Raw genomic sequence first — 10,563 nt, forward strand, 5'->3', positions numbered from 1 at the left:
TTCTCCTCTCTTCTCTGGGTGCAAACTTGGTCCTTATCACACCACAACATTCTGTCTTGTGCTGTTCTTTTTTCTGTTTACATTATTGTAGTCATTCATTCAACAAGCATGGATTAAATAAAGGTCAGCAAAAACACCAAAGCAAAACAGTCCCTGCCCTCATGTAGCCCACGCTCCAATGGGGGAAAGCCACAGAAAAATAAATACGAGACATATACAAAGTACATACTCCACAAAGGTGGAGTATAGGCAAGGAGCACGAAGTGGATAACCATCAACACAGACCTCTTGCAGGAAACCCCACCAGAACTGAGCCCACAAGAAGGCACGCCCCTACCTCCTTCTGACGTAGGTGAGAATCTGCTCCAGGAATTGGAGAATCCAGGCCATCCTTAGACATGGCAAGAGAGGGCTGCCCTTAATGAATTCCAGTCACCTAGTCTAGATGGGCTACATCCTTCAGTCCTGAAAGAACTGGCAGGTGGGATTGCTGAGCTGATGTCAATGATCTTTGAAAGATCATGGAAAATGGGAGAGATCCTAAAAGATTGGAGAAGGGCAAATGTCCTGATTTGGGCGGTGGGGAAGAGGTAGGGAGGGAGAGAGAGAGAGAAGAGAGAGAGAGAGAGAGAGAGAGAGAGAAAGAGAGAGGAGAGAGAGAAAACAAAGTCTGCCAACTATAAGCCAGTGATCCTCACTTCAATTCCTGGGGGAATTCTAGAAAGGATCATTAAAGAGATGGTTGAGGAATATCTAGAAAGGAAAGGAGTGACTAAAAAAAGCCAACATTATTTCATGGAGAACAAGGCATGCCAAACTAACCTCATTTCTTTTCTTTTCTTTTTTCTTTTTGGCAGGATTACTAAGGCAGCAGGTATGGAGGATTACCTAGACCTTAATAATCAAGTATCTTTATGTTATTCTTATGCAGAAGAAAGAGAGATGTGGACCAGACAATCATCCAGTCTGAGAGAGTTAGACTCAGACTCAAGGAGCAGTCCAGTGGTTGGGTGCCCAACACCACTGACGCACAAGCATCTCCTGTGGAGTACCCCAGGCATTTGTGTTTGGTCTAGCGCTCTTTTCTTCTTTATCAGCGATGGGGAAGATGGCGTGCTCATCAACTTTGCAGATGGAACGAGGCTGGAAGGGACAGCTAATACACTGGCTGACGATTAAAATCCAAAAGGATCTTAACACACTAGAACACTGGGCTGAAACTAAGATGAAATTCAGTAGGGAGAAATTTAAAGTCTTGCACTTAGGTACAAAAGACCAAGCCCCAAAACATAAGACGGCAGAGGTCACAGACAGTGGCTGTTCTGCAAAGTGTCTGGGAGGGGTGTAGCAGACCCACAGCTTTTTATGCATCAGCAGTGTGATATGTGTGCAGTCCTCGGCTGCATTGGGTGGAGGGTCATGGCTTCCCAAGAGTAGGAAGATAATAATCCCATTGTACTCTATGCTCGGCAGATCACATTTCTGTAATACTGTGTTCAGTTCTGGGTGCCATAGTTTAAGAAGACCATCGATAAGCTGAGAGTGGCCAGGGTAGGCCAATCAGGACAGTAAAGGTACTTGAGTTCATGATATAGGAGCCCTTTTGGAAGGAACCCAGCACGATTAGCCTGGGAAAATGAAGATTCAGAGGCTGAGGGTGGGACACGATGATTGTCTTCAAGTATTTGAAGGTCCCTCATGCATCTGTTTTTTGGCCCAAGAGGAAAGAAACAGGACCACTGGGTAGAAGTTGCAGAGAGTCAAATTTGGGCTTGGCGTCTGGACAAATATCTTTTTTTTCAACATTCATTTTTATAAGATTTTGAGTTCCAAATTTTTCTCCCTCCCTCCCTCCCCTCCCCTCCCAAGACAGCAAACAATCTGATGTAGGTTATATGTGTACAATCATATAAAATATATTTCCACATTAGTAATGTTGTGAAGAATCAGAACAAAAGGGAAAAAGCACAAGGAAAAAAACAAAACAGAAAAAAGGGAAAATAATATGCTTCAATCTGCGTTCAGACACCATAATTCTTTCTCTGGATGTGGTTAGCATTTTCCATCATTAGTCTTTTGGAATTGTCTTGGATCACTGTATTGCTGAGAAGAGCTAAGTCCATCATAGTGGATCATCGCACAACCTTGCCATTACTGTGTACAGTGTTCTCCTGGTTCTGCTCACTTCACTCAGCATCAGTTCATGTAAGTCTTCTGAACAAATTTCTTAACTATTAGAACTGTCTAAAAGGTTGATGGACTGCCTTGAGAGGTAATCAATTCCCCCTCCTTGGAGGTCTTCGGAGCCTGGATGACCACTTGTAGGGCACATTACAACGAGGATTCTTTTCATGCACGAGTTGGAGTAGAAGGGCCCGAGGTCCCTTCAAACTCTCAAATTCTGGTATGTGATTTATTAAAGTATTTACTATGTGCAGGCACTAGGAATGCAAATGCCCCTCCCACCACCCCTCTTTCTCCCAAAGGAAACAATCCACACTCTTAAGGAATTTTCATTCTCTTGAGACTGTCATATTAGCAAATGATCTAAGAAGGTTTCTGCCAGGAAAAATTTAGCAGCCTGCAGGCAACCTCAACTCAATTCAATGAGCAATTTATTAAGTACCAGTACTGTGCTAGGCACTCGATGAAACCATCTCTGCCTGTAAGGATCTTATTTATGCCGAATGGGATACAACATATGCACACATACATAAATACTAGGTGTTGTGAGGCAGGAAAGTGTTAATAACTGGAGCGGGTCAAGGTGGGGAGATCAGAGAAGGCTTCCCAGAGGAGGCAAGATGTTGTTGCTTTCTTGTTATTTTGTTTGTCCTTCACTTTTGAAGAGAGCCAAGAGGTCAGGAAGGTGATGCCATGACTTGCAAGTGTATTGGATTTAAGTGAGGGAGAGATGTGCAAAGTCACCAGCCTCATTTTCTCTTCCAGGGCCATCTGGGTCTAGTGGAAAGATGAGCTGAATCTTGAAGGAAGCTAAAGGATTCTAGAAGCAGAGGTAAGGATCAAGTGCATTCCTGGGATGGGTGGAGATGTTGGTATACCCCAGGGAAGAAGCACTGGCTCCAGAGTCAATCAAATAGCATTTATTAAGCACCTACTGTGTACCAGGTATTGTGCTAAGCGCAGGGGATACAAAGAAAAGCAAACAGCCCCTGTCCTCTAGGAGCTTACAGTCTAAGGGGAGAAACAATATGCAAACAACTATGTATAAACAAGATATACACAGGATAAATTGGCAATAATCAACAGAGGGAAGATACTAGCAGTAAGAAGAAGGGTTTGAGGGGAAAGACAATGAGTTCTGTTTGGACATGTTAGGTTTGAGACATCCTATTCAAGATATCTCAAAGGCAAAGAATGTTGACAGAACGGAGCTCCAGAGAGAGACTAAGGTTGGATAATGTGGCCCCATCCTATCTGTCCAGTCTTCTTCCACATTACCCTCCCCCGGCCTATCCCCCCTCCCCCCCCACTTTTCAGGCCAGTGACACTGGCCTCTTTGTCGTGCCTTGAACAAGACACTCCATCTCCCATCTCCAGGGGAGACGTCCATTGGCTGTTCCCCATACTTATAATTCCCTCCTTCCTCATCTGTCTCCCATCTTCCCAGTATACCTTCAAGTTTCTGCTAGACATCTCACCTTCTTTCCTGATCCCTCTTAATGCCAGTGCCTTCCCTCTGTTGATTCTAATTTATCCTGTATATATTGGCACAGTGGATAGAACACTGGGCCTGGTGTCAGGAAGTCCCAAGTTCAAATCTGGACCCAGACACTTACTAACTGTGTGGCCCTGGGCAAGTCACTTCACCCTGTCTGTCTCAGTTTCCTCATTTGGAAAATGAACTGCAGAAGGAAATGACAAACCATTCATTCTGGTATCTTGGCCAAGAAAATCCTAAATTCTTGAAGAATTGGACAGGACTGAAAACGACTGAATGAGACAAAATTTGAAACAGCCTCCGATGTTAGTGAGGAAAGTGCTTCATAAATAGCTATGTGAATTGTTGGTGTTGATATCTGACCGTAGGTTTAGAGCTAGAAGGGACTTCAGAGTTTACCTAGGGCAATTCCCTCCTTGTATAGATGTGAGAAGTATGGCTTAATTTAATATTAAATAAGTCTGGAAAGGTAGGGAGGAAAAAATGAAAAAGTATTTACTAAAGGTTTACTATAGTCTAAGCAAGAGACTAAGTGGGTTGGGAGTATGAAAAGTAAGACAATTCCTGTCCTCAAGAAGCTTACGCTCTAAAGGGAAGAGACACACATAAAGGGTAGTGGTGGCCGGCGTGGTAGATGTGTGTCTCTTCCCTTTACAGCGTAAGCTTCTTGAGGACAGGAATTGTCTTACTTTTCATATTCCCAGCCCAGGTGGCTGGGAAGGGCTGTTGGGGTTTGGATAGGCAGGAAGATGGTGAATGGGATCAATGGGAAGTAGGTTAACATTCTTAAAAGAAATTATGGTGGCCTTGATTTGATTATTGTTTCTGGACTGGGCATGACGGGGATGGGGATCAAGGTCATACAAGAACTAAACAGAGCTGGGATTCAAATGCAGTTCCCCTGTCTCCTTTATTTTGGGTCCTTTTCACTCTATCCATTGCCTCCAATCCACCATCTTGCTAAGGGCCAGTCCTTACCCCAGTAGATGCCCACTCTCCCAAGTTGGGATTGGTCTCTTGTAAAAGTTCCTGTACCGCCACGGGCCCCCTGCCTCCCTCAGCAGCACAACAGGTGCCAGGGAAACCAGCCATTCCCCATTGCTCAACAAACCAGGTGTGCACAGCCCGGCCAAAGAGGCCAGCAGGGGCAGCCAGGAAGGACTGCCGAAAGAACAGATCCCTCTGTTTCTGAGATTGGCAAAGCCTCCTGCTTCTTCCTCAGGCAAAACAGCAGCTAGCTTCCCTCAGGGACCTTGGAAACCACATGGAAGGTTCAGCTTCCCCTAGCCTTCTCTCCAGTTCTGCTCCAGAGGATTGGGCTGGGCTGTGGGGCCCCATCTTTACTGGTTTCCCCAGCTCAGGAATCCACGTCCCCTGCTTGGCAGGTACCTCAGCACTGCCTCAGACACCTTGCTCCCTTTTTAACCCCTTCCCCAGATCAAAACTGCTCCAAATAGGTAATCTTGGGCAAGTCCCTTTTTAATCTCTGAGCCTCAGTTTCTCAAAAAGTCACTTCAAACTCTGAATCCAATTATTCTCTTTGTAAGTGGGATATCTCTCTGATGGGGCTATAAAGTATTTACCCAGCTATTTGCACAGGTGATCTACCCTGAGGAATTAACACTAAACAACTTCTTGGGGGAAGATTGAATACAAAACTTCTCCTCCCTGGTGCTCAGGATTAAGGCTGACTTTAGAACCACCAGGAGCCCCCTCCCTAATGACACTGCTCCTCTTCCACAACTATTAGCCTCTGCCACCAGCCCAAGAGATTCCAAGTTTGACTTGATTCTTTCTTTTTTAGTCAATTGGGTTTAAGTGACTTGCCCAGGGTCACACAGCTAGTAAGTGTCAAGTGTTTGGTCTGAGGCCGAATTTGAACTCAGGTCCTCCTGACTTCAGGGCCAGTGCTCTATCCACTGCACCACCTAGCTGCCCCAAGTTTGACTTGAGACAAGTCATATTGGCTGATAAGTGGCCTGAAAAGAGAGGCTTGGGATGTCAAATACCGCTTCCCCGTCAAACTCAGGAGTCCTGATTCCCAGTTAAAGAGTTCCCAGAGAATCAGTGTTGTAAAGAGTCTGGGAGATCATTTAGCCCAACCTGTTCATTTTGGAGATGAGCAAGAGGGAAAATGAATTGCAGAAGGTTACCTGACAGACTGGTAACAGAAAGCCAGGATAAATTCCTCAGGATTGCCTCCCCTTTCCCCTTCAAGCCATCCACCCCTCCTCCTCTTCTCAGTTCTGCTCCTCACTAATCCAAGCTACTCTCTGACCTTAGACAAGTCATTTTTTGTCCTCTGGACCTCATTTTTGTCATCCTGTAAAAGAACAGATCGGGAACTGTCATTTCTGTCTTTATATCACCAGGGTTTAGCACAATGCCTGGCAGTCGGTTGGTAAGTTTTTATTTAGTGCCTACTATGTGCTGGGCACTAATCAATGCTTTTGATTGATTGCTGATCGGACTTCGAGCTCATATGGTCTGTTCTCTGATTCTAAGTGACTTGGCCCCTTTAAGTGAGACCCAACAGGAATGTATATCAAGAACTCAGTAAGGCTTAAAGCCTCTGCCACCTTCCCTTGGGGTTAGATGATCCTGAGGAAGCATCTTACCCAGGGAAGGAGTGAGATCATGGGAGGGGCTGTTGACACCTTGGCCTTGACACTGCATTTGTACCTTTTGTACCATGTATTACTGTATACTTAGAGTTCCTGGAGCATGTGCGATATTCCTTTACTCTAGACCGTAAGCTGCATGAGGTCAGGGACTTTTGCTACCTAAACATCCTCAGGAAGTATCTCTCTCTCTCTCTCTCTCTCTCTCTCTTGTTGGCAATAGGGTTAAATGACTTGCCCAGGGTCACACAGCTAGTAAGCATCAAGTGTCTGAAGCCAGATTCGAATTCAGGCCCTCCTTACTCTAAGGCTGGAGTTCTATACACTGGGCCACCTAGCTGCCCCCTGGCAGCATACATCTCTACACATAGTAGGCACTTACTATATATTAAACGAATGAAGCAGCAAGCATTTAAGCAGTGGGCTAAGTGCTGGGGTTAGAAATGCAAAATCAAGACACCCCCTACCCCCAGGGAGCTTACATTCTAATAGACAGAGATAACACATTAAAGGGACTAGTGACAGAGGGTGTTTTAGTCTGGAAATCTGGATTTAGTCTGGAAATGAGGGATGGTGAGTGACGAACAAAACACACACAGACACACACACACACACACACACACTCCCATTTGGAAGCATGTGCATGGGGGGGGGCAGGTAGGAAGCACATTCCCAATGCCTCACTCAGTGTCTGAGATATTTCCAGCATAGAGTGACATACTAGCTGGGGTGGTGGCTTATGTCCGGGGTGGTGCCTAGGTCTGTTATCTACTGTCTTCCCCCGTCTCAGAGCCCTCCCTCGTACCCAGCACCCAGCTAAAGAGAAGGGAGGAGGGTATGAGAATGGAGTGAGAAACTGGGCAGAAGGGGAGATGGACAGCCAGCAATGGGCCCTCCTCTCCCACAGGCAATCTGTCTCAGTCCTAGAAGGTTAGAGTCCGTGGGGACCTTAGAAATCCTCTATTTATGCCCCATTATCCTCCCCAGGAATCTTTTCTTTAACATCCCAGGCACATGGTTAGACAGCCTTGGCTGTGGTAGAAAGAACACTGGATTTGGAGGCAGAGCATCTAGGCTTGTTTGCCCTCTGGTTTTTATTTGAGTGACTTTGGGTAAGTCATTTCCCTTCCTTGAGTCAGTCTGTTTGGTCATTTAGTCATGTCCAACTCTCTATGACCCTTTTTTGGGGGTTTCCTTCTCTAGCTCATTTGACAGATGAGGAAACTGAGGCAAACAGTTAAATGACTTTTCCAGGGTCACACAGTTAGGAAGTTTCTGAGGCTGGATTTGAACTCAGGCCTGACTCCGGGCCCAGCACTGCCCAGTCTAGTCTTCTGTAAAAACCAGGGGTGGAGCGAGAGGGGAGAATTTGGGCCTGATGAGCTATAAGGACTTTCTTCACTCAAAATGTTATAATGTAAATACTTCTAGTGATGGGGAACTCTCCAGTGACCAACATGAGTAGTTGCCAGTTACCCTCTTTCCCCAAATGTCTTATGTTATAGTAAGGTGGGCTCTATACTCTCACTAGACTAGGATTTCATTGGCATAGGCAACTTTTAATGGAAGAAATTCCCATGGATCAGCAGCTGCTTTGCAGTCTACAGTTCTGGAGAATGTCTGGGGCACCAAGTGATGAAGACCCTGACCCAAGATCTCCCAGGCAACCTTTAAGGAAAGTGGCACTCACACCAGAGGTCTTCCTCCTTCCCAGGCTGGTTCCCTTTCTTGATATACTGCCTCCCCCATCCCTGTCTTCCCAGGGCACATTAGAATTATTCTCAAGTCTTCTGAGCTGGGACGGATCTCAGAACATTGTCAGAGCTGGGTGTGGTTTCAGAACATAGAATATCAGAGCTGTAAGACAGTTTTACAACATCAAAGGTTAGGAACCTTAACAAACCATTGCATGTCAGAGCTGAAAGGGCCCTTAGAACAGACTGTCAGAGCTGGAAGAGGACCTTAGAATGCAGAACGTGTTGGGGAAAGACCTTAGAGCAGAATATTAGGAGTTGTAATCTCGTCCAACTCCTGGACTCAAGATGTCACAGCAGATTAATAGCAGAGCGTGCACTAGAATGCAGGAGAATTCAAACACTAGAATACAGACTCTGCAGCCAGGACTCGGCTGACCTGGAAAGGGTCTTATCAGATGGAGGGGTGGCACAATGGACAGAGCACTGGACCTGGAGCCGAGACCTCATCTTCCCCAGTTCGAATCTCGCTTTAGGCACTTAGTAGCTGTGTGACTTTGGGCAAGTCATTTCACCCTGTTTGCCTGAGTCTGTCATCCATAAAATGGGTGGCAGAAGGAAATGACAAACCACTCCATTGTCTCTGCCAAGAAAACCCCAAATGGGGTCAGAAGTGGACAGGACTGAAACAACAGGCAGAGAAATAAAGTATCTTTAGCCCCATTTTACAGACAAATGAGGCTCAGAGAAATGAGGAGGTCGAAGCGAGGCTGAACCCAGGTCTCACTGACTTCTACTGTTTCCTCATTAGCAAAATGAAAATCGTACCTGCCCTGCATACCTCAAGGGCCTGTTACCAGAAGCACAAACTAGAAATGCACATTAGCTCACCTGGCAGTTCTGGTACTTCCTACCTAGGTGTTTGGGGGCAGATTACCGCACCTTTTGGGACTCGTCTCCTCACCTGGAAAATAAGAGAGTTGGCCCAGATCGAGGTCCCTTCTAGAGATCGGGGATTCTACCACGGTCCTATGAAGAAGTACATACTTTACTATAGGGCTTGATTCACCAAATGCTTATTAAATAATTACTAGGTCCAAAGTCCCGTACAAGACAAAGAAAGGCAGGAATGTAACAATCCCGGCCCTCCAACCGCAGGATCGCGAGCGGGATCTCCCAATCAGATCCTCGGAGGTTTCTTTTGGGGGTTAAGGGCGGAGACCCAGGATAAGGGAAGGAAAAAGGTCAAGTCCAAAACGAGGGGAAAAAAAAGGCCCTAAGTCCTAAAGGAAGGAGGAATTGACCATCTCCCTTCCAACTTCTCTCCCTGGCCCACGTCCTCTGATCCCTGGCCCAGGTTCGCTGTTCCCAGGTGAGTTTGCTCGGGCTGCCTCTGAGATTCTGCTCTCTGCCCATCCAGACTCCGAGGCGGTCCCCAGAGGTACGCGCACCGACTCCCACCTAGGCCAATTGAAAGGAGAACTCTCTGTGCCCCAGCCCGCTGGCGAAGACGCACGGGAGCCCACTGCCCCTTACCTTGTCCGTCCCCGGGCCCCGCTCACAAACTCCCCGCCCCGGCAGCCATCGCTGCCCCGCGTCCGCTGCAGGCGCTCCCGGCTCGGTCCCTGAGGCTCTAGGCTTAGAGCCCCCGGCCTCTGGGCTCGGACGCTCCGAGCTAGGCACAGCTACTTCCCGAGCTCCGCGTTCCGCGATCCGCACTCAAATCCCACCCCAGCCTGACTGTCCTTCCCGCTAGCGGGGGTCGGAGCGCAGGTGATCCCCCTAAGGGGCGGGCGCACTGGGACCGCGCCCCCTCCTCCGGCCCCACACTCGGAGCGGGGCAGTCCCGGCTGCCCAGCTGCGCCAGGTGCTTAGGGGTCTGCAGTCCACGAAGCCGTGGCGCCTCCCCGTGGTCACCTGAGGGCTGTCACAGGGCCCATCCCCACATCCAGAGAAAGAACTATGGAGTTTGAATGCAGATAGAAGCATACTATTTGCTATTTTTTTTCTTCTGTTGTGTTTTGTTTCCTCTTTCTGGTGGTTCCTCCTATGGGTTCTAATTCTTACTTACAACATCACTAATGTGAAAATGTTTAATAGGAATGTATATGTATAGCCTATATCAGATTGCACACTGTCTAGGGGAGGAAGCTGGGGAGGGAGAGGGACAAAATTTTAGAACTCAAAAACTTATGGAAGAGATTGTTGGTAATTCAAAATAAATTAATTTTTAAAAAAATATGTTTAATAAAAAAAATGCTGGGTTCTCAAGGTTAGAGATTTAGGGCCTTAGAGGTCAACTCGTGCTAGCTCCCATTTTACAGATGAGGAAACAGTCTGAGAAAGGCCAAGTGACTTGCTCAAAAGTCATCCTTAAAATAAGTAGAAGAGTTAGGCTTCGAACCAGGCCCTTTGACTCCCACATCCATCTCTCTGCACTCGGCTGAGATCATACCACCAGAATAACACAGGGAGTTCCAAGGTTTACAAAGCATTTTGTCATCACACTCCTTTCAGATAAGTAGACTATTACTGTCTTGGGGCTGGATTTGGAGACAAAGGATCT

The 10,563-nt window shown here is 46.8% G+C and overlaps 1 protein-coding gene across 4 annotated transcripts in view; it reads right to left on the reverse strand.

Moving 5' to 3' along the window:
* The window catches only part of NCMAP (non-compact myelin associated protein), a 44,543-nt gene extending 34,686 nt beyond the window's left edge, over positions 1–9,857 (reverse strand). Inside the window, exons 1-3 of one of the 4 annotated variants that reach the window (XM_020983004.2) lie at positions 9,534–9,857; positions 8,962–9,026; positions 7,994–8,160 (exon numbers count right to left, since the gene is read on the reverse strand). The gene's annotated coding sequence lies outside the window, so the exon portion shown is untranslated. Of the gene's footprint in view, positions 1–7,993; positions 8,161–8,888; positions 9,027–9,533 lie in introns of all 4 variants that reach the window. The other 3 variants (XM_078145588.1, XM_078145589.1, XM_078145587.1) reach the window with 3 other exon arrangements.
* Between the last annotated feature and the right edge of the window lie 706 nt (positions 9,858–10,563).

Source organism: Phascolarctos cinereus, unplaced genomic scaffold (genome assembly GCF_003287225.1).
Source record: "Phascolarctos cinereus isolate Bilbo 61053 unplaced genomic scaffold, phaCin_HiC Scaffold_726;HRSCAF=1367, whole genome shotgun sequence".
NCBI lineage: Eukaryota > Metazoa > Chordata > Mammalia > Diprotodontia > Phascolarctidae > Phascolarctos > Phascolarctos cinereus.